Source organism: Rattus norvegicus, chromosome 4 (assembly GCF_021556685.1).
Source record: "Rattus norvegicus strain SHRSP/BbbUtx chromosome 4, alternate assembly SHRSP_T2T, whole genome shotgun sequence".
In the NCBI taxonomy this organism is placed as follows: domain Eukaryota; kingdom Metazoa; phylum Chordata; class Mammalia; order Rodentia; family Muridae; genus Rattus; species Rattus norvegicus.
This window is the reverse complement of record NC_141537.1, coordinates 89,226,490-89,248,260: the sequence shown is the minus strand read 5'-3', so window position 1 is coordinate 89,248,260 and position 21,771 is coordinate 89,226,490. Positions and strand designations below refer to the sequence as shown.

The 21,771-nt window shown below is 42.0% G+C and overlaps 1 non-coding gene across 1 annotated transcript; it reads right to left on the bottom strand.

The window, feature by feature from the left end:
- Positions 1-21,361: 21,361 nt before the first annotated feature.
- Positions 21,362-21,491, bottom strand: LOC120102697 (small nucleolar RNA SNORA17). The gene has a single exon (XR_015687388.1). It is a non-coding gene; the product is annotated as a small nucleolar RNA SNORA17 (small nucleolar RNA).
- Between the last annotated feature and the right edge of the window lie 280 nt (positions 21,492-21,771).

Below are 21,771 nucleotides of genomic sequence, written 5' to 3'. Positions count from 1 at the left end.
AAAGGAACAAAGAAACAACAGCAAGATAGGGGCTTCACACCTTTTAAAACATGGGAAGCGGGGTTGGGGATTTAGCTCAGTGGTAGAGCGCTTGCCTAGCAAGCTCAAGGCCCTGGGTTCCGTCCTCAGCTCCTAAAAAAAAAGAACCAAAAAAAAAAAAAAAAAAACCATGGGAAGTACTTCGTGTATTATCTCATTTAGGAATCATAGTAGCACTTTGAAAAGGGGGCTCTGTGTCAATTTCTCTTTGATGCACTCAAATATTTGAGAAGAAGCAACTTAATGAGGAGTAATTTACTGTAACTCAGTTTCATTGTGAAGAAGGCACTGTGTCTATGGCTCTATGTGGTGCAATCTTGTATCATAGTTACTCGCTTCCAAATGTTAGCAGTGGAGATGGAACAAAAACCAGGGCACTCAAAATCTCAAGACCTAAATCTCAGCAACCTACCTCCTCTAACTGAGATCTACCTCCTAAAGATTCCAAAATGATGCTACCAGCTAGAAATCAAGTATATAAACACACAAGCCTATGGGGACGTTTTATGCTCTAACTTTCTACTCCTGGCCTCCATAGACTCATGGCTTCTAATAATGCAATACACATTCAATCTGATTCTAAAAGTTTTCATAGTCTCGTACACTCAGCATTGTTCAAAGTTTAAAGTCTCTTCTAAGACTCCAGGCAGTCTCATAAATGTGAGTTCCTGTAAGGTCAGAAAACAAGTAATATATTTCCAACATACAATGGTACCGAACAAACATTGCATTCCAAAAATGGGGAATGGGGATGTAGTAAGGAAGATTAGACCAAAATAACAAAATAATAATGAAACTGGAAGGGAAACACTAAATCCCACAACTCAGTATTGAGCGTCTGTGATTGATGGCATTGTTTGGGCTCTAGTCACTGGGTAAGTGGTTCCTCAGTGCTATTGCCTGCGTATATGTGGTCCCTCTATATGGCCAGATCCACTTGATGCATGCAGCTTTTCTTTTCTTTTCCTTTTTTTTATTAACTTGAGTATTTCTTATATACATTTCAAGTGTTATTCCCTTTCCCGGTTTCCGGGCAAACATCCCCCTCCCCCCTCCCCTTCCTTATGGGTGTTCCCCTCCCAACCCTCCCCCCATTGCCGCCCTCCCCCCATAGTCTAGTTCACTGGGGGTTCAGTCTTAGCAGGACCCAGGGCTTCCCCTTCCACTGGTGCTCTTACTAGGATATTCATTGCTACCTATGGGGTCAGAGTCCAGGGTCAGTCCATGCATAGTCTTTAGGTAGTGGCTTAGTCCCTGGAAGCTCTGGTTGCTTGACATTGTTGTAGTTTTGGGGTCTCGAGCCCCTTCAAGCTCTTCCAGTTCTTTCTCTGATTCCTTCAACGGGGGTCCTATTCTCAGTTCAGTGGTTTGCGGCTGGCATTTGCCTCTGTATTTGCTGTATTCTGGCTGTGTCTCTCAGGAGCAATCTACATCCGGCTCCTGTCGGTCTGCACTTCTTTGCTTCATCCATCTTGTCTAATTGGGTGGCTGTATATGTATGGGCCACATGTGGGGCAGGCTCTGAATGGGTGTTCCTTCAGTCTCTGTTTTAATCTTTGCCTCTCCCTTCCCTGCCAAGGGTATTCTTTCTCCTCATTTAAAGAAGGAGTGAAGCATTCACATTTTGATCATCCGTCTTGAGTTTCGTTTGTTCTAGGGATCTAGGGTAATTCAAGCATTTGGGCTAATAGCCACTTATCAATGAGTGCATACCATGTATGTCTTTCTGTGATTGGGTTAGCTCACTCAGGATGATATTTTCCAGTTCCAACCATTTGCCTACGAATTTCATAAACTCGTTGTTTTTGATAGCTGAGTAATATTCCATTGTGTAGATGTACCACATTTTCTGTATCCATTCCTCTGTTGAAGGGCATCTGGGTTCTTTCCAGTTTCTGGCTATTATAAATAAGGCGCATGCAGCTTTTCTTGCGACCATCTATGGTTTTGGCTATCTCCAAATTTGTGGTGTCAACCCTGAAGCTTATGTTTCACCTTCCCGTTTCTGCCATGTGCCTTCCTGTCGGGACTGTGATTCTGCCACACATAACCACGTCTTGGTAATGTTCTGGTCATTTCCTAAGGCTCCATGACCTGTCATGCTTGCTCCTTAAGTGTGCTCATGCTTCCAGAGGAATGGCTTTTTGATGGGCTGCACCTGAGCTTCAGTTGTGACAGACAGTAAATCAGAGCTGTGATCTGTCACAGCCACAGCCATAGAGTAGCTTCTTCTCTCATGCCTCTGTTTCTCCAAAGAAGTATGGAACTTTAAAGGGGGAGTTTGAGAGGAGTAATTATACCATCTTGTGGAGTAGAGTCAAGTTGCTGAGGTATGTTAGGATTGACACGCATGAGGAAGAGTTCTTTCGGGTTAAAGACCAAATTGCTGCTCAACTTCCAACACAAAGAGGCATATAATATTCATCCATGGTTGTGCTTTTGTGCGAGGAATGGAATACTGGAAAATGGAAAAAGAAATCAAGGAGGTTAAAATCCAGTGGAAAAAAATCATTAAAGGTGAGTTTGTTGGTAGATATTAAAAGCAGAAGTATGCATAAAAGTTTGTGCAAATCAAAAATGGATCTTATTTATTCATTCAGTATATTCCATTAGCAATTAAGCTCCTACTGTGTGCAGGACTCCTTTCTGGCCCCATAGAGTTGGTTATGGACAAAACATACAAAGTCCTCTGGGATTAAAGGGAAGTGGACAACAAACAACTAAACTAATATATCAAAAGTTAGTTTTATAAAATATGAGTTTTTTAATGTCATGTGTGGCTGAATAGTACGACCATGTGCTGAATAGTTTTATGTCAGCTTGACACAAGCTAAAGTCATCTGAGAGGAGGGAACCACAATTAAGAAAATGCCTCTATAAGATTAGGCTCTAGGAAGCCTGTAGAGAATTTTTGTCATTAGTGATTGATGAGGATGGCTTAGCCCATTGGGGGTGTTGCCATCCCTGGGCTGATGGTCCTGGGTTCTATAAGAAAGCAGACTGAGCAAGCCATGGAGAGCACCCCTCCACAGACTCTGCATCAGCTCCTGCCTACAGGTTCCTGCCTTGATTGAGTTCTCATCCTGGCTTCCTTCAATAATGAGCAGGGATGTGGAAGTATAAGGCTTCCTCAACTTACTTTTGGTCATGGTAATCCATCACAACAATAATAGCCCTAAGTAAGTCAGGACAGCAGAGCCATAATAAACAAGATTTTTTTCTTTCCTGATTCTGTCTTTAAATGATGTTTTCATACAATTGTGACATAGCCGATTGTTACACAGAAGTCATTAGAGTGTGCAGTCAGGGTAAATAAAGGCCTGCTTTAGCAAGAAGATTTGTTTAAATTAATATAAGTGGGCCCTACTTGATAGATTTGTCTTCAGTTTATCACTCTATCCTCTAGTGCTAAATATTGGAATATCATCATAACAGGATTCTATTAATATTTGCTAAATGACATTTTATGTCTACATATAGTTTAACACTTAAAAGCACAGAACATTCCACTTAAAAGCTTTTCAAGGCAGTGACTTTTAATGGGAGAATGTGAATCATCCTTTTGCTCTGAGAGTACAGGACTTGCTTTGAAAAGCTTTATAAAAGACTTAAATACAGTGTGCATCCCACATGCTATAAAATTCACCCCTCTTAAAGTATATGGTTCATTGGTTATTTGTGTATTCTGTAAGTTGTGTAACCAACATAATTATCTAATTCCCAGAAGATTTTTATCAGTCCTGAAAGAGCCCTCATTCAGACCAAACCCATTAGCAGTCACCCTATGTCCTCTCTTTCATCTGCCCTTAGGCAACCACTGATCTGTCTCCTGTCATATGCAATTGCCTGCCCTGACATTACATAGAAGTAGCAAAAAGTATGTGGCTTTTGTTCTTGACTCCTTCACTTTCTATTAAAGTAGAATAATATTCATCGTGTGACTCTATTTGGACATTAACATTGTTGCCAATTTCAGGCTTTCTGAATAATGGTACAGTGAACATTGTGTGTGACTTCGCATGTGGGGGCAAAAGTTAACAGGTCTCTTAAATAAATATGTATAAACCCAAGTGTGTCTTAAAGCTATACAATTATGTCTTCAAATATTTCATATTGAAATGCATTTTTAAGTTTTATTTTTATCTTAAAGCACTGCCCGTGTGTGTGTGTGTGTGTGTGTGTGTGTGTGTGTGTGTGTGTGTGTGTGTGTGTGTAAGTGCCCACAGAGTTCAGAAAGGTTACCAGATCCAGATCTGCTGGTGCTGGAGGTACAGTCCATTGTAAACCATACCATGTGAGTTCCTGAAACCAAATCTGGATGATCTGCTAGAATAGCAAACAATTTTAACTGCTGAGACAACTTTCCAGCCCTCTCTATGTGTTTTGTTTTGCTTTTTTTTTTATTCTTTTTTTTATTCTTTTTTTTTATTAACTTGAGTATTTCTTATATACATTTCGAGTGTTATTCCCTTTCCCGGTTTCCGGGCAAACATCTCCCTCCCCCCTCCCCTTCTTTATGGGTGTTCCCCTCCCAACCCTCCCCCCATGGCCACCCTCCCCCTAACAGTCTAGTTCACTGGGGGTTCAGTCTTAGCAGGACCCAGGGCTTCCCCTTCCACTGGTGTTCTTACTAGGATATTCATTGCTACCTATGAGGTCAGAGTCCAGGGTCAGTCCATGTATAGTCTTTAGGTAGTGGCTTAGTCCCTGGAAGCTCTGGTTGCTTGGCATTGTTGTACATATGGGGTCTCGAGCCCCTTCAAGCTCTTCCAGTTCTTTCTCTGATTCCTTCAAAGGGGGTCCTATTCTCAGTTCAGTGGTTTGCTGCTGGCATTCGCCTCTGTATTTGCTGTATTCTGGCTGTGTCTCTCAGGAGCGATCTACATCCGGCTCCTGTCGGTCTGCACTTCTTTGCTTCATCCATCTTGTCTAATTGGGTGGCTGTATATGTATGGGCCACATGTGGGGCAGGCTCTGAATGGGTGTTCCTTCAGTCTCTGTTTTAATCTTTGCCTCTCCCTTCCCTGCCAAGGGTATTCTTTCTCCTCATTTAAAGAAGGAGTGAAGCATTCACATTTTGATCATCCGTCTTGAGTTTCGTTTGTTCTAGGGATCTAGGGTGATTCAAGCATTTGGGCTAATAGCCACTTATCAATGAGTGCATACCATGTATGTCTTTCTGTGATTGGGTTAGCTCACTCAGGATGATATTTTCCAGTTCCAACCATCTGCCTACAAATTTCATAAACTCGTTGTTTTTGATAGCTGAGTAATATTCCATTGTGTAGATGTACCACATTTTCTGTACCCATTCCTCTGTTGAAGGGCATCTGGGTTCTTTCCAGTTTCTGGCTATTATAAATAAGGCTGCGATGAACATAGTGGAGCACGTGTCTCTTTCATATATTGGGGCATCTTTTGGGTATATGCTCAAGAGAGGTATAGCTGGATCCTCAGGCAGTTCAATGTCCAATTTTCTGAGGACCCTCCAGACTGATTTCCAGAATGGTTTTACCAGTCTGCAATCCCACCAACAATGGAGGAGTGTTCCTCTTTCTCCACATCCTTGCCAGCATCTGCTGTCACCTGAGATTTTGATCTTAGCCATTCTCACTGGTGTGAGGTGAAATCTCAGGGTTGTTTTGATTTGCATTTCCCTTATGACTAGAGATGTTGAACATTTCCTTAGGTGTTTCTCAGCCATTCTGCATTCCTCAGCTGTGAATTCTTTGTTTAGCTCTGAACCCCATTTTTTAATAGGGTTATTTGTTTCCCTGCGATCTAACTTTGTGAGTTCTTTGTATATTTTGGATATGAGGCCTCTATCTGTTGTAGGATTGGTAAAGATCTTTTCCCAATCTGTTGGTTGCCGTTTTGTCCTAACCACAGTGTCCTTTGCCTTACAGAAGCTTTGCAGTTTTATGAGATCCCATTTGTCGATTCTTGATCTTAGAGCATAAGCCATTGGTGTTTTGTTCAGGAAATTTTTTCCAGTGCCCATGTGTTCCAGATGCTTCCCTAGTTTTTTTTCTATTAGTTTGAGTGTGTCTGGTTTGATGTGGAGTTCCTTGAACCACTTGGACTTAGGCTTTGTACAGGGTGATAAGCATGGATCGATCTGCATTCTTCTACATTGACCTCCAGTTGAACCAGCACCATTTGCTGAAAATGCTATCTTTTTTCCATTGGATGGTTTTGGATCCTTTGTCAAAAATCAAGTGACCATAGGTGTGTGGGTTCATTTCTAGGTCTTCAATTCTATTCCATTGGTCTATCTCTCTGTCTCTGTACCAATACCATGCAGTTTTTATCACTATTGCTCTGTAATACTGCTTGAGTTCAGGGATAGTGATTCCCCCTGAAGTCCTTTTATTGTTGAGGATAGCTTTAGCTATCCTGGGTTTTTTGTTATTCCAGATGAATTTGCAAATTGTTCTGTCTAACTCTTTGAAGAATTGGATTGGTATTTTGATGGGGATTGCATTGAATCTGTAGATTGCTTTTGGTAAAATGGCCATTTTTACTATATTAATCCTGCCAATCCATGAGCATGGGAGATCTTTCCATCTTCTGAGGTCTTCTTCAATTTCTTTCCTCGGTGTCTTGAAGTTCTTATTGTACAGATCTTTTACTTGCTTGGTTAAAGTCACACCGAGGTACTTTATATTATTTGGGTCTATTATGAAGGGTGTCGTTTCCCTAATTTCTTTCTCGGCTTGTTTCTCTTTTGTATAGAGGAAGGCAACTGATTTATTTGAGTTAATTTTATACCCAGCCACTTTGCTGAAGTTGTTTGTCAGCTTTAGTAGTTCTCTGGTGGAACTTTTGGGATCACTTAAATATACTATCATATCATCTGCAAATAGTGATATTTTGACTTCTTCTTTTCCGATCTGTATCCCCTTGACCTCCTTTTGTTGTCTGATTGCTCTGGCTAGAACTTCAAGAACTATATTGAATAAGTAGGGAGAGAGTGGGCAGCCTTGTCTAGTCCCTGATTTTAGTGGGATTGCTTCAAGTTTCTCTCCATTTAGTTTAATGTTAGCAACTGGTTTGCTGTATATGGCTTTTACTATGTTTAGGTATGGGCCTTGAATTCCTATTCTTTCCAGGACTTTTAACATGAAGGGGTGTTGAATTTTGTCAAATGCTTTCTCAGCATCTAATGAAATGATCATGTGATTCTGTTCTTTCAGTTTGTTTATATAATGGATCACGTTGATGGTTTTCCGTATATTAAACCATCCCTGCATGCCTGGGATGAAGCCTACTTGATCATGGTGGATGATTGTTTTGATGTGCTCTTGAATTCGGTTTGCCAGAATTTTATTGAGTAATTTTGCGTCGATATTCATAAGAGAAATTGGTCTGAAGTTCTCTTTCTTTGTTGTGTCTTTGTGTGGTTTAGGTATAAGAGTAATTGTGGCTTCGTAGAAGGTATTCGGTAGTGATCCATGTGTTTCAATTTTGTGGAATAGTTTGGATAATATTGGTATGAGGTCTTCTATGAAGGTTTGATAGAATTCTGCACTAAACCTGTCTGGACATGGGCTCTTTTTGGTTGGGAGACCTTTAATGACTGTTTTTATTTCCTTAGGAGTTATGGGGTTGTTTAACTGGTTTATCTGTTCCTGCTTTAACTTCGATACCTGGTATCTGTCTAGGAAATTTTCCATTTCCTGAAGATTTTCAAGTTTTGGTGAATATAGGTTTTTATAGTAAGATCTGATGATTTTTTTAATTTCCTCTGAATCTGTAGTTATGTCTCCCTTTTCATTTCTGATTTTGTTAATTTGGACGCACTTTCTGTGTCCTCTCGTTAGTCTGGCTAAGGGTTTATCTATCTTGTTGATTCTCTCAAAGAACCAACTTTTGGTTCTGTTGATTCTTTCTATGGTCCATTTTGTTTCTACTTGGTTGATTTCAGCTCTGAGTTTGATTATTTCCTGCCTTCTACTCCTCCTGGGTGTATTTGCTTCTTTTTGTTCTAGAGCTTTTAGGTGTGCTGTCAAGCTGCTGACATATGCTCTTTCCTGTTTCTTTCTGCAGGCACTCAGCGCTATGAGTTTTCCTCTTAGCCCAGCTTTCATTGTGTCCCATAAGTTTGGGTATGTTGTACCTTCATTTTCATTAAATTCTAAAAAGTTTTTAATTTCTTTCTTTATTTCTTCCTTGACCAGGTTATCATTGAGTAGAACATTGTTCAATTTCCACGTATATGTGGGCATTCTTCCCTTATTGTTATTGAAGACCAGTTTTAGGCCGTGGTGGTCTGATAGCACGCATGAGATTATTTCTATCTTTCTGTACCTGTTGAGGACCGTTTTTTGACCAATTATATGGTCAATTTTGGAGAAAGTACCATGAGGAGCTGAGAAGAAGGTATATCCTTTTGCTTTAGGATAGAATGTTCTATAAATATCCGTTAAGTCCATTTGGCTCATGACTTCTCTTATTCTGTCTACATCTCTGTTTAGTTTCTGTTTCCATGATCTGTCCATTGATGAGAGTGGGGTGTTGAAATCTCCCACTATTATTGTGTGAGGTGCAATGTGTGTTTTGAGCTTTAGTAAGGTTTCTTTTACATATGTAGGCGCCCTTGTATTTGGGGCATAGATATTTAGGATTGAGAGTTCATCTTGGTAGATTTTTCCTTTGATGAATATGAAGTGTCCTTCCTTATCTTTTTTGATGACTTTTAGTTGAAAATTGATTTTATTTGATATTAGAATGGCTACTCCAGCTTGCTTCTTCTGACCATTTGCTTGGAAAGTTGTTTTCCAGCCTTTCACTCTGAGGTAGTGTCTGTCTTTGTCTCTGAGGTGTGTTTCCTGTAGGCAGCAGAATGCAGGGTCCTCATTGCGTATCCAGTTTGTTAATCTATGTCTTTTTATTGGGGAGTTGAGGCCATTGATGTTGAGAGATATTAAGGAATAGTGATTATTGCTTCCCGTTATATTCATATTTGGATGTGAGGTTATGTTTGTGTGCTTTCATTCTCTTTGTTTTGTTGTCAAGACGATTAGTTTCTTGCTTCTTCTAGGGTATAGCTTGCCTCCTTATGTTGGGCTTTACCATTTATTATCCTTTGTAGTGCTGGATTTGTAGAAAGATATTGTGTAAATTTGTTTTTGACATGGAATATCTTGGTTTCTCCATCTATGTTAATTGAGAGTTTTACAGGATACAGTAACCTGGGCTGGCATTTGTGTTCTCTTAGGGTCTGTATGACATCAGTCCAGGATCTTCTGGCCTTCATAGTTTCTGGCGAGAAGTCTAGTGTGATTCTGATTGGTCTGCCTTTCTATGTTACTTGACCTTTTTCCCTTACTGCTTTTAATATTCTTTCTTTATTTTGTGTGTTTGGTGTTTTGACTATTATGTGATGGGAGGTGTTTCTTTTCTGGTCCAATCTATTTGGAGTTCTGTAGGCTTTTTGTATGTCTATGGGTATCTCTTTTTTTAGGTTAGGGAAGTTTTCTTCTATGATTTTGTTGAAGATATTTACTGGTCCTTTGAGCTGGGAGTCTTCACTCTCTTCTATACCTATTATCCTTAGGTTTGATCTTCTCATTGAGTCCTGGATTTCCTGTATGTTTTGGACCAGTAGCTTTTTCTGCTTTACATTATCTTTGACAGTTGAGTCAATGATTTCTATGGAATCTTCTGCTCCTGAGATTCTCTCTTCTATCTCTTGTATTCTGTTGGTGAAGCTTGTATCTACAGCTCCTTGTCTCTTCTTTTGGTTTTCTATATCCAGGGTTGTTTCCATGTGTTCTTTCTTGATTGCTTCTATTTCCATTTTTAATTCCTTCAACTGTTTGATTGTGTTTTCCTGGAATTCTTTTTTTTTTTTTTTTTTTATTAACTTGAGTATTTCTTATATACATTTCGAGTGTTATTCCCTTTCCCGGTTTCCGGGCAAACATCCCCCTCCCCCCTCCCCTTCCTTATCGGTGTTCCCCTCCCAACCCTCCCCCCATTGCCGCCCTCCCCCCATAGACTAGTTCACTGTGGGTTCAGTCTTAGCAGGACCCAGGGCTTCCCCTTCCACTGGTGCTCTTACTAGGATATTCATTGCTACCTATGGGGTCAGAGTCCAGGGTCAGTCCATGTATAGTCTTTAGGTAGTGGCTTAGTCCCTGGAAGCTCTGGTTGCTTGGCATTGTTGTACTTTTGGGGTCTCGAGCCCCTTCAAGCTCTTCCAGTTCTTTCTCTGATTCCTTCAATAGGGGACCTATTCTCAGTTCAGTGGTTTGCTGCTGGCATTCGCCTCTATATTTGCTGTATTCTGGCTGTGTCTCTCAGGAGCGATCTACATCCGGCTCCTGTCGGTCTGCACTTCTTTGCTTCATCCATCTTGTCTAATTGGGTGGCTGTATATGTATGGGCCACATGTGGGGCAGGCTCTGAATGGGTGTTCCTTCAGTCTCTGTTTTAATCTTTGCCTCTCCCTTCCCTGCCAAGGGTATTCTTTTTCCTCATTTAAAGAAGGAGTGAAGCATTCACATTTTGATCATCCGTCTTGAGTTTCCTTTGTTCTAGGGATCTAGGGTAATTCAAGCATTTGGGCTGATAGCCACTTATCAATGAGTGCACACCATGTATGTCTTTCTGTGACTGGGTTAGCTCACTCAGGATGATATTTTCCAGTTCCAACCATTTGCCTACGAATTTCATAAACTCGTTGTTTTTGATAGCTGAGTAATATTCCATTGTGTAGATGTACCACATTTTCTGTATCCATTCCTCTGTTGAAGGGCATCTGGGTTCTTTCCATTTTCTGGCTATTATAAATAAGGCTGCGATGAACATAGTGGAGCACGTGTCTCTTTTATATGTTGAGGCATCTTTTGGGTATATGCCCAAGAGAGGTATAGCTGGATCATCAGGCAGTTCAATGTCCAATTTTCTGAGGATCCTCCAGACTGATTTCCAGAATGGTTTTACCAGTCTGCAATCCCACCAACAATGGAGGAGTGTTCCTCTTTCTCCACATCCTCGCCAGCATCTGCTGTCACCTGAGTTTTTGATCTTAGCCAATCGCACTGGTGTGAGGTGAAATCTCAGGGTTGTTTTGATTTGCATTTCCCTTATGACTAAAAATGTTGAACATTTCTTTAGGTGTTTCTCAGCCATTCGGCATTCCTCAGCTGTGAATTCTTTGTTTAGCTCTGAACCCCATTTTTTAATAGGGTTATTTGTTTCCCTGTGGTCTAACTTCTTGAGTTCTTTGTATATTTTGGAAATAAGGCCTCTATCTGTTGTAGGACTGGTAAAGATCTTTTCCCAATCTGTTGGTTGCCGTTTTGTCCTAACCACAGTGTCCTTTGCCTTACAGAAGCTTTGCAGTTTTATGAGATCCCAATTGTCGATTCTTGATCTTAGAGCATAAGCCATTGGTGTTTTGTTCAGGAAATTTTTTCCAGTGCCCATGTGTTCCAGATGCTTCCCTAGTTTTTCTTCTATTAGTTTGAGTGTGTCTGGTTTGATGTGGAGGTCCTTGATCCACTTGGACTTAAGCTTTGTACAGGGTGATAAGGATGGATCGATCTGCATTCTTCTACATGTTGCCCTCCAGTTGAACCAGCACCATTTGCTGAAAATACTATCTTTTTTCCATTGGATGGTTTTGGCTCCTTTGTCAAAAATCAAGTGACCATAGGTGTGTGGGTTCATTTCTGGGTCTTCAATTCTATTCCATTGGTCTATCTGTCTGTCTCTGTACCAATACCATGCAGTTTTTATCACTATTGCTCTGTAATACTGCTTGAGTTCAGGGATAGTGATTCCCCCTGAAGTCCTTTTATTGTTGAGGATAGCTTTAGCTATCCTGGGTTTTTTGTTATTCCAGATGAATTTGCAAATTGTTCTGTCTAACTCTTTGAAGAATTGGATTGGTATTTTGATGGGGATTGCATTGAATCTGTAGATTGCTTTTGGTAAAATGGCCATTTTTACCATATTAATCCTGCCAATCCATGAGCATGGGAGATCTTTCCATCTTCTGAGGTCTTCTTCAATTTCTTTCCTCAGTGTCTTGAAGTTCTTATTGTACAGATCTTTTACTTGCTTAGTTAAAGTCACACCGAGGTACTTTATATTATTTGGGTCTATTATGAAGGGTGTCGTTTCCCTAATTTCTTTCTCGGCTTGTTTCTCTTTTGTATAGAGGAAGGCAACTGATTTATTTGAGTTAATTTTATACCCAGCCACTTTGCTGAAGTTGTTTATCAGCTTTAGTAGTTCTCTGGTGGAACTTTTGGGATCACTGAAATATACTATCATGTCATCTGCAAATAGTGATATTTTGACCTCTTCTTTTCCGATCTGTATCCCTTTGATCTCCTTTTGTTGTCTGATTGCTCTGGCTAGAACTTCAAGAACTATATTGAATAAGTAGGGAGAGAGTGGGCAGCCTTGTCTAGTCCCTGATTTTAGTGGGATTGCTTCAAGTTTCTCTCCATTTAGTTTAATGTTAGCAACTGGTTTGCTGTATATGGCTTTTACTATGTTTAGGTATGGGCCTTGAATTCCTATTCTTTCCAGGACTTTTATCATGAAGGGGTGTTGAATTTTGTCAAATGCTTTCTCAGCATCTAATGAAATGATCATGTGGTTCTGTTCTTTCAGTTTGTTTATATAATGGATCACGTTGATGGTTTTCCGTATATTAAACCATCCCTGCATGCCTGGGATGAAGCCTACTTGATCATGGTGGATGATTGTTTTGATGTGCTCTTGAATTCGGTTTGCCAGAATTTTATTGAGTAATTTTGCGTCGATATTCATAAGGGAAATTGGTCTGAAGTTCTCTTTCTTTGTTGTGTCTTTGTGTGGTTTAGGTATAAGAGTAATTGTGGCTTTGTAGAAGGAATTCGGTAGGGCTCCATCTGTTTCAATTTTGTGGAATAGTTTGGATAATATTGGTATGAGGTCTTCTATGAAGGTTTGACAGAATTCTGCACTAAACCCGTCTGGACCTGGGCTCTTTTTGGTTGGGAGACCTTTAATGACTGCTTCTATTTCCTTAGGAGTTATGGGGTTGTTTAACTGGTTTATCTGTTCCTGATTTAACTTCGATACCTGGTATCTGTCTAGGAAATTGTCCATTTCCTGAAGATTTTCAAATTTTGTTGAATATAGGTTTTTATAGTAAGATCTGATGATTTTTTGAATTTCCTCCGAATCTGTAGTTATGTCTCCCTTTTCATTTCTGATTTTGTTAATTTGGACACACTCTCTGTGTCCTCTCGTTAGTCTGGCTAAGGGTTTATCTATCTTGTTGATTTTCTCAAAGAACCAACTTTTGGTTCTGTTGATTCTTTCTATGGTCCTTTTTGTTTCTACTTGGTTGATTTCAGCTCTGAGTTTGATTATTTCCTGCCTTCTACTCCTCCGGGGTGTATTTGCTTCTTTTTGTTCTAGAGCTTTTAGGTGTGCTGTCAAGCTGCTGACATATGCTCTTTCCTGTTTCTTTCTGCAGGCACTCAGCGCTATGAGTTTTCCTCTTAGCACAGCTTTCATTGTGTCCCATAAGTTTGAGTATGTTGTATCTTCATTTTCATTAAATTCTAAAAAGTTTTTAATTTCTTTCTTTATTTCTTCCTTGACCAGGTTATCATTGAGTAGAGCATTGTTCAATTTCCACGTATATGTGGGCATTCTTCCCTTATTGTTATTGAAGACCAGTTTTAGGCCGTGGTGGTCCGATAGCACGCATGGGATTATTTCTATCTTTCTGTACCTGTTGAGGCCCGTTTTTTGACCAATTATATGGTCAATTTTGGAGAAAGTACCATGAGGAGCTGAGAAGAAGGTATATCCTTTTGCTTTAGGATAGAATGTTCTATAAATATCCGTTAAGTCCATTTGGCTCATGACTTCTCTTAGTCTGTCTACATCACTGTTTAATTTCTGTTTCCATGATCTGTCCATTGATGAGAGTGGGGTGTTGAAATCTCCCACTATTATTGTGTGAGGTGCAATGTGTGTTTTGAGCTTTAGTAAGGTTTCTTTTACATATGTAGGTGCCCTTGTATTTGGGGCATAGATATTTAGGATTGAGAGTTCATCTTGGTTGATTTTTCCTTTGATGAATATGAAGTGTCCTTCCTTATCTTTATTGATGACTTTTAGTTGGAAATTGATTTTATTTGATATTAGAATGGCTACTCCAGCTTGCTTCTTCTGACCATTTGCTTGGAAAGTTGTTTTCCAGCCTTTCACTCTGAGGTAGTGTCTGTCTTTGTCTCTGAGGTGTGTTTCCTGTAGGCAGCAGAATGCAGGGTCCTCGTTGCGTATCCAGTTTGTTAATCTATGTCTTTTTATTGGGGAGTTGAGGCCATTGATATTGAGAGATATTAAGGAATAGTGATTATTGCTTCCCGTTATATTCATATTTGATGTGAGGTTATGTTTGTGTGCTTTCATTCTCTTTGTTTTGTTGCCAAGACGATTAGTTTCTTGCTTCTTCTAGGGTATAGCTTGCCTCCTTATGTTGGGCTTTACCATTTATTATCCTTTGTAGTGCTGGATTTGTAGAAAGATATTGTGTAAATTTGGTTTTGTCATGGAATATCTTGGTTTCTCCATCAATGTTAATTGAGAGTTTTGCTGGATACAGTAATCTGGGCTGGCATTTGTGTTCTCTTAGAGTCTGTATAACATCAGTCCAGGATCTTCTGGCCTTCATAGTTTCTGGCGAGAAGTCTGGTGTGATTCTGATAGGTCTCCCTTTATATGTTACTTGACCTTTCTCCCTTACTGCTTTTAATATTCTTTCTTTATTTTGTGCTTTTGGTGTTTTGACAATTATGTGACGGGAGGTGTTTCTTTTCTGGTCCAATCTATTTGGAGTTCTGTAGGCTTCCTGTATGTCTATGGGTATCTCTTTTTTTAGGTTAGGGAAGTTTTCTTCTATGATTTTGTTGAAGATATTTACTGGTCCTTTGAGCTGGGAGTCTTCACTCTCTTCTATACCTATTATCCTTAGGTTTGATCTTCTCATTGAGTCCTGGATTTCCTGTATGTTTTGGACCAGTAGCTTTTTCCGCTTTACATTATCTTTGACAGTTGAGTCAATGATTTCTATGGAATCTTCTGCTCCTGAGATTCTCTCTTCCATCTCTTGTATTCTGTTGGTGAAGCTTGTATCTACAGCTCCTTGTCTCTTCTTTTGGTTTTCTATATCCAGGGTTGTTTCCATGTGTTCTTTCTTGATTGCTTCTATTTCCATTTTTAATTCCTTCAACTGTTTGATTGTGTTTTCCTGGAATTCTTTCAGGGATTTTTGCGATTCCTCTCTGTAGGCTTTTACTTGTTTATTAATGTTTTCCTGTGCTTCCCTAAGTGTGTTCAGGTCTTTCCTGAAGTCCTCCAGCATCATGATCAAATATGATTTTGAAACTAGATCTTGCTTTTCTGGTGTGTTTGGATATTCCATGTTTGTTTTGGTGGGAGAATTGGGCTCCGATGATGGCATGTAGTCTTGGTTTCTGTTGCTTGGGTTCCTGCGCTTGCCTCTCGCCATCAGATTATCTCTAGTGTTACTTTGTTCTGCTATTTCTGACAGTGGCTAGACTGTCCTATAAGCCTGTGTGTCAGGAGTGCTGTATACCTGTTTTCCTCTCTTTCAGTCAGTTATGGGGACACAGTGTTCTGCTTTCGGGCGTGTAGTTTTTCCTCTCTACAGGTCTTCAGCTGTTCCTGTGGGCCTGTGTCTTGAGTTCACCAGGCAGCTTTCTTGCAGCAGAAAATTTGGTCTTACCTGTGGTCCCGAGGCTCAGGTTTGCTCGTGGGGTGCTGTCCAGGGGCTCTCTGCAGCGGCAGCAACCAGGAAGACCTGTGCCGCCCCTTCCGGGAGCTTCAGTGCACCAGGGTTCCAGATGGTCTTTGGCTTTTTCCTCTGGCGTCCGAGATGTGTGTGCAGGGAGCAGTCTCTTCTGGTTTCCCAGGCCTGTCTGCCTCTCTGAAGGTTTAGCTCTCCCTCCCACGGGATTTGGGTGCAGAGAACTGTTTATCTGGTCTGTTTCCTTCAGGGTCCGGCGGTGTCTGTGGCAGGGGTCCTGCCGCTCCTGGGCCCTCCCCCACGGGAGCCCAGAGGCCTTATACAGTTTCCTCTTGGGCCAGGGATGTGGGCAGGGGTGAGCAGTGTTGGTGGTCTCTTCCGCTCTGCAGCCTCAGGAGTGCCCACCTGACCAGGCGGTTGGGTCTCTCTCTCACCGGGTCTGGGAGCAGAGAGCTGCTGCGGGCCGGGATCCGCGGGTGTGGGACTTCCGGTAAACACAGAACGTGCCCGGTTCTAGAGAAATTCTGCTTCCGTGTGTCCCAAGCTCACCAGGCAGCTTTCTTGCAGCAGAAAATTTGGTCTTACCTGTGGTCCCGAGGCTTAAGTTCGCTCGTGGGGTGCTGCCCAGGGGCTCTCTGCAGCGGCAGCAACCAGGAAGACCTGTGCCGCCCCTTCCGGGAGCTTCAGTGCACCAGGGTTCCAGATGGTCTTTGGCTTTTTCCTCTGGCGTCCGAGATGTGTGTGCAGGGAGCAGTCTCTTCTGGTTTCCCAGGCCTGTCTGCCTCTCTGAAGGTTTAGCTCTCCCTCCCACGGGATTTGGGTGCAGAGAACTGTTTATCCGGTCTGTTTCCTTCAGGGTCCGGCGGTGTCTGTGGCAGGGGTCCTGCCGCTCCTGGGCCCTCCCCCACGGGAGCCCAGAGGCCTTATACAGTTTCCTCTTGGGCCAGGGATGTGGGCAGGGGTGAGCAGTGTTGGTGGTCTCTTCCGCTCTGCAGCCTCAGGAGTGCCCACCTGACCAGGCGGTTGGGTCTCTCTCTCACCGGGTCTTTTTCCTGGAATTCTTTCAGGGATTTTTGTGTCTCCTCTCTATGGGCTTCTACTTGTTTATTTATGTTTTCCTGGAATTCTTTCAGGGATTTTTGCGATTCCTCTCTGTAGGCTTCTACTTGTTTATTAATGTTTTCCTGTGTTTCTCTAAGGGAGTTCTTCACGTCTTTCTTGAAGTCCTCCAGCATCATGATCAAAAATGATTTTGAAACTAGATCTTGCTTTTCTGGTGTGTTTAGATATTCCATGTTTGTTTTGGTGGGAGAATTGGGCTCCGATGATGCCATGTAGTCTTGGTTTCTGTTGCTTGGGTTCCTGCGCTTGCCTCTCGCCATCAGATTATCTCTAGTGTTACTTTGTTCTGCTATTTCTGACAGTGGCTAGACTGTCCTATAAGCCTGTGTGTCAGGAGTGCTGTAGACCTGTTTTCCTCTCTTTCAGTCAGTTATGGGGACAGAGTGTTCTGCTTTCGGGCGTGTAGTTTTTCCTCTCTACAGGTCTTCAGCTGTTCCTGTGGGCCTTTGTCTTGAGTTCACCAGGCAGCTTTCTTGCAGCAGAAAAGTTGGTCTTACCTGTGGTCCCGAGGCTCAAGTTCGCTAGTGGGGTGCTGCCCACGGGCTCTCTGCAGCGGCAGCAACCAGGAAGATATGCGCCGCCCCTTCCGGGAGCTTCAGTGCACCAGGGTTCCAGATGGCCTTTGGTGTTTTCCTCTGGCATCTGAGATGTGTGTGCAGAGAGCATTCTCTTCTGGTTTCCTTGTATGGCTTTTTTAATACCTGTGGTTTTTGCGCATTGTTTTCTTAAATTATCAATTGAGTTGCTTAACATCAGCCACCAACAAGGCCCTGTATATCTTGGCTCTGTAGCCCCCTAACTTGCGGCCTGGAAGGTGTCTGCTTTGGGTTGGCACTCTGGTTTGGTGGCACTCTAGAGTAGTGCAGTGCACTTCTGAGCAGCTTGTGTTTGTCCAGAAATATTGCTTCTTTCTAGAGGAATCTTGAAAATGTAAACATAATAGGATTCTGTGGATCTGTCTAATCCAGTCCCTTTATTATACAGAGCTGGGAAATGAACAAGATTCATGAGGCTCAAAATGGTTGCCCAAGTACCCCCAACTACTTAGAGACTTGTGTTGGTTGTTTATAACAAGGTAATTTACAAACTAGGATATGAAGCATGTTTCTTGGCTCAGTGCTCCATCTCATTGGGTTGCCTGTTTGTCCGAACTTTAAAATCATAAAAGGAAAAAGAATCTATGTAGGTGATAAATTCCACTTAAAAGCTTAAGACAGTGGATTTAGAGTCACATAGGTGGAAATAATTGTCAATCTTGTAGTTGTTAATTCACAGAGGTATGGAGGAATGATAGAATTAATGAAGAAATACTGATTTGTGCCTAAAGAAGAACAATAGGGGGTTGGGGATTTAGCTCAGTGGTAGAGCGCTTGCTTAGCAAGCGCAAGGCCCTGGGTTCGGTCCCCAGTTCTGGAAAAAAAAGAAGAAGAAGAACAATAGACTTCTACAAACAGAGGCAGTCTTAAACAAATTTCTAGCTTTTCCTACTGACTGCCCTTGGGTGCTATCAGATCCAAAGAAAACTCCCATTTTCCCAAATCCAAAAGGCAGAAGGGGACTAATGGCTATCTGTGTTAGCACACCGAAGTGCATACTGACCTCCAGGCTCCCTCAATATTACAAGTAACTGTTACACACCTCAAAGTCTGTGAATTGTGGTTCTTTTTTTTTTAAATCTCCTCCTCTATGCTAAACTCCCTCCAGTTCACAGTCTTTCCTCCCCACAGAGATTCATTCTCCTTATAACCCCGCTATTTCTCTCTCTCTCTCTCTCTCTCTCTCTCTCTCTCTCTCTCTCTCTCTCTCTCTCTCTCTCTGTTGCTGTTAGATCCTCACCTTTTTATGTTTCTCTCTCTCTCTCTCTCTCTCTCTCTCTCTCTCTCTCTCTCTCTCTCTCTCTCTCTCTCTCTCTCCACTCTGTTCCTGTTTCTTTATTGCACAAGTCCAGTCTGCTATCCATGTTCAGTCTTCCTTCTCTTTCTGCTCTGGATTCTTCCAGATGCCTCTGCCTCTTCCTTCTCTTATATCTAGAATATAAATGTTTCCCTTACCCATACTATGCCATATACATGTTGTCAGTTTATACAGGTGCCTTGTTTCTTTTTATCATGTTCTAGCATTTATTTACCTATAGTTTTAAAAGGAAATACAAAAACTAATCATTTTATCCAATTTTAGTCAAGATGGGCAATGGATTATGTGTTTAATCACTTGATCTCCTACATGGCGTGATGGACGTAGTTTATCCCATCACAGTCAGTCCAAAGTGGGAATTGGTTCATTCACTATTTACAGTAAATCACCTGCCATAAACAGCTGTTGTAACTGAAAAAAAGCACAGCACTACAGCATGGACTTGTATGGAGACCTCATAAATGTGTCCTTAGGTCTTTGTGTAAGGCTGTAATAAGAACAGTGGCAGCTGAAAGTCTTGGCAGCTCTCCGTCCCAGAAGAGGTTCCTGAGCCTTTCTGAGTCTGAGAATATACTGTTCTCAACAGGTGTCAGGACGGGATCCAGCACAAACATAATTGATGTTGGTCGTTTCTGTATGTGATGTTGGGAATGTCACTCAGAATCCAAATCCCTTGTTTTTAATCTTAAAGTGATACCTTTCATCACCTTCTTAAGTAGCAAGAACAGACTTCCTGGTTCCTCAGCACCGTACTGACTTCTGACCTAAATAATTCTGGAAATGTTCTTCTCCCCTGGAAGCTGCTTTTCTTTCCCTTGTCTGAAAAAGACCAAGTACCCTAGTTATAAGGATTCTCTGGGCATAGTTTTAGCAATACACCAAAACAGAGAGGTGTGAAAAAAATCTCTAAAATCCAAAGGTGAGCGGCAAGGCTCTGTAGCCTATGATGGAAGGCTAAGTCCAGTCTCTATAACTTGCTCCAATTTCACACTTTGGGGTTCTTGGGAATTTTAAAAAATTTTTATTTGCTCTTTGTGAATTTCACTTCATGTATCCCAATCCCACTCATTTCCCTCTCCCTTTAAACCCACCCTCCATCCTTGCAACCTTCCCCCAGACAGAAAAAAATCTCATTGTAGACGCTGTAGAGTGTCACAGTGAATCTCCCAGTATACTCTTTGCCTACACATCTTTGCTTGCTTATGTTCATTTCAATGACTCCCTGGTCTGGTACAAAGCCTTTAGCTCCTGCTAAACTATCAAGACCGGAACCTCACTAGGACTCCTCTTAGATATCCTGCTGTTGCCCTGCATCATGGAGATCCTGAGTTTGGGGTCTGTAGCATTTACTCCTTCATGTACTCCAGCACTTCATCAATGGGGTAGATAAGCCAATTGAAAACCACTGTATTTGGACCTGAGAGATGTGTGAGTTGGTAAGCCTGCTGGCTCTCTAGCTCTCATTACCTAGGGGCTGCCTCACCAGCAACCCTCTAAACCTGGGCCATCTCTACCCTGTTGCCCAGGCAAGGTACAGGGACTGATCTCCTGAGTGTTGCAGCTGGTGTGGGACATGGTCAATTGTCTCACTCTCATGACTTCTACCCAGATCTCCCACTTGCCATAGATGGTGACGGATGAGAGAGAGGAGGAAGGCCTCTCTCCCTCATCCTCAACACTGCCCAGTGGTCAAGAGGCAGGACAGGATCTCCTGCTCTTAGAATCATTGAGCCAGCTTTACCACCTGCCATACATAGGTGACAAGGGGTGAAAGTGAGGAAAGGTTTCTCCCCTTATCCATATTGTGACCCTACAGACAAGTTGGGGGGCAGCTTTCCCATGTTCACACACGGGGAGCCAGCTTAGCCACACTCCAGCCATCAATGTCAGCTCTACAGTGCGGCAGCAGGTGAGGGACAGGGTCAGCTCTCCTGCTGTCCTGCCCCCAGGGTCAGCTCTCCATGATGTCCAGGTGAAGGGTGGGGGCAGTTCCCCACAGCCCTCAAACATTAACATGTCCCTAGGTGACAGCCCAGACCAGAGACATATACCTGGCTTTTGGTGGTAACAGACTCCTGCTACTGTAGGGCACAGATCCAGATGTGGCCCCCAGTGGCAGCCAAGACTCCACCATAGTTCCAGGTGGCATCACCAGCTACGCACATCAGGCTGTTCCTCACTATCCTTGAATATTTTTCTCTTCATTGCACCCACATCCTTCTTTTTCTCTTTCTCTTCCAAGTCTCCACCACTCGCTCGCTCCTCACAGTGGTGCCCAGGGTCTCTAAGTGCCTGGAGTCATCTCAGGAGTGATTTCAGGAGTGCTATGCCTTGTTCATGCAGTATGGCAGTAGGCAGGGGTCATCTTAGGCATAGTATGCCCACTCTCTCCACCAGCCCTGCATGTCACTAGACTGGTGGTCCTCTCAGGCTAGCTCCCTGTCTAGGTCCCATAGCACAGATCTGGTTATTGTCTTGGGCTCCGATTTTTCAGGGAATGTTAGGCTCCTTCTCATTCTGATGTTCACGGGTCAGAACACTGAGTGTCAACGTAGCCTCTCTCCCCCTGCCACCTACTGATGCACAGGCACTGTGTTTGTGTTTTAATGGGTTACACAGAGGAAGAACACATTCGATTTAGAAAATTTAGTCTAGTAAATTTAGTAATTTTACTGAATTGTACTAAGAAAGTTCTACACAAAATAAAAAAAACATCAGGACACTCCTGTTACTACACAAAGTTAGTTTCCACTTCGTATGAAATCAGTTTATTTTTGCTTCAGTGTGATTCCTTTACTCAGAAGAAACTGCCTGAATTAAACAAGTTTTTATATTGCTATGAAACGTGCCAGAAGCACACCAGAAGTATTTTCCTTCCTAAGAAATGTGAAGTATCCAATTCTAAT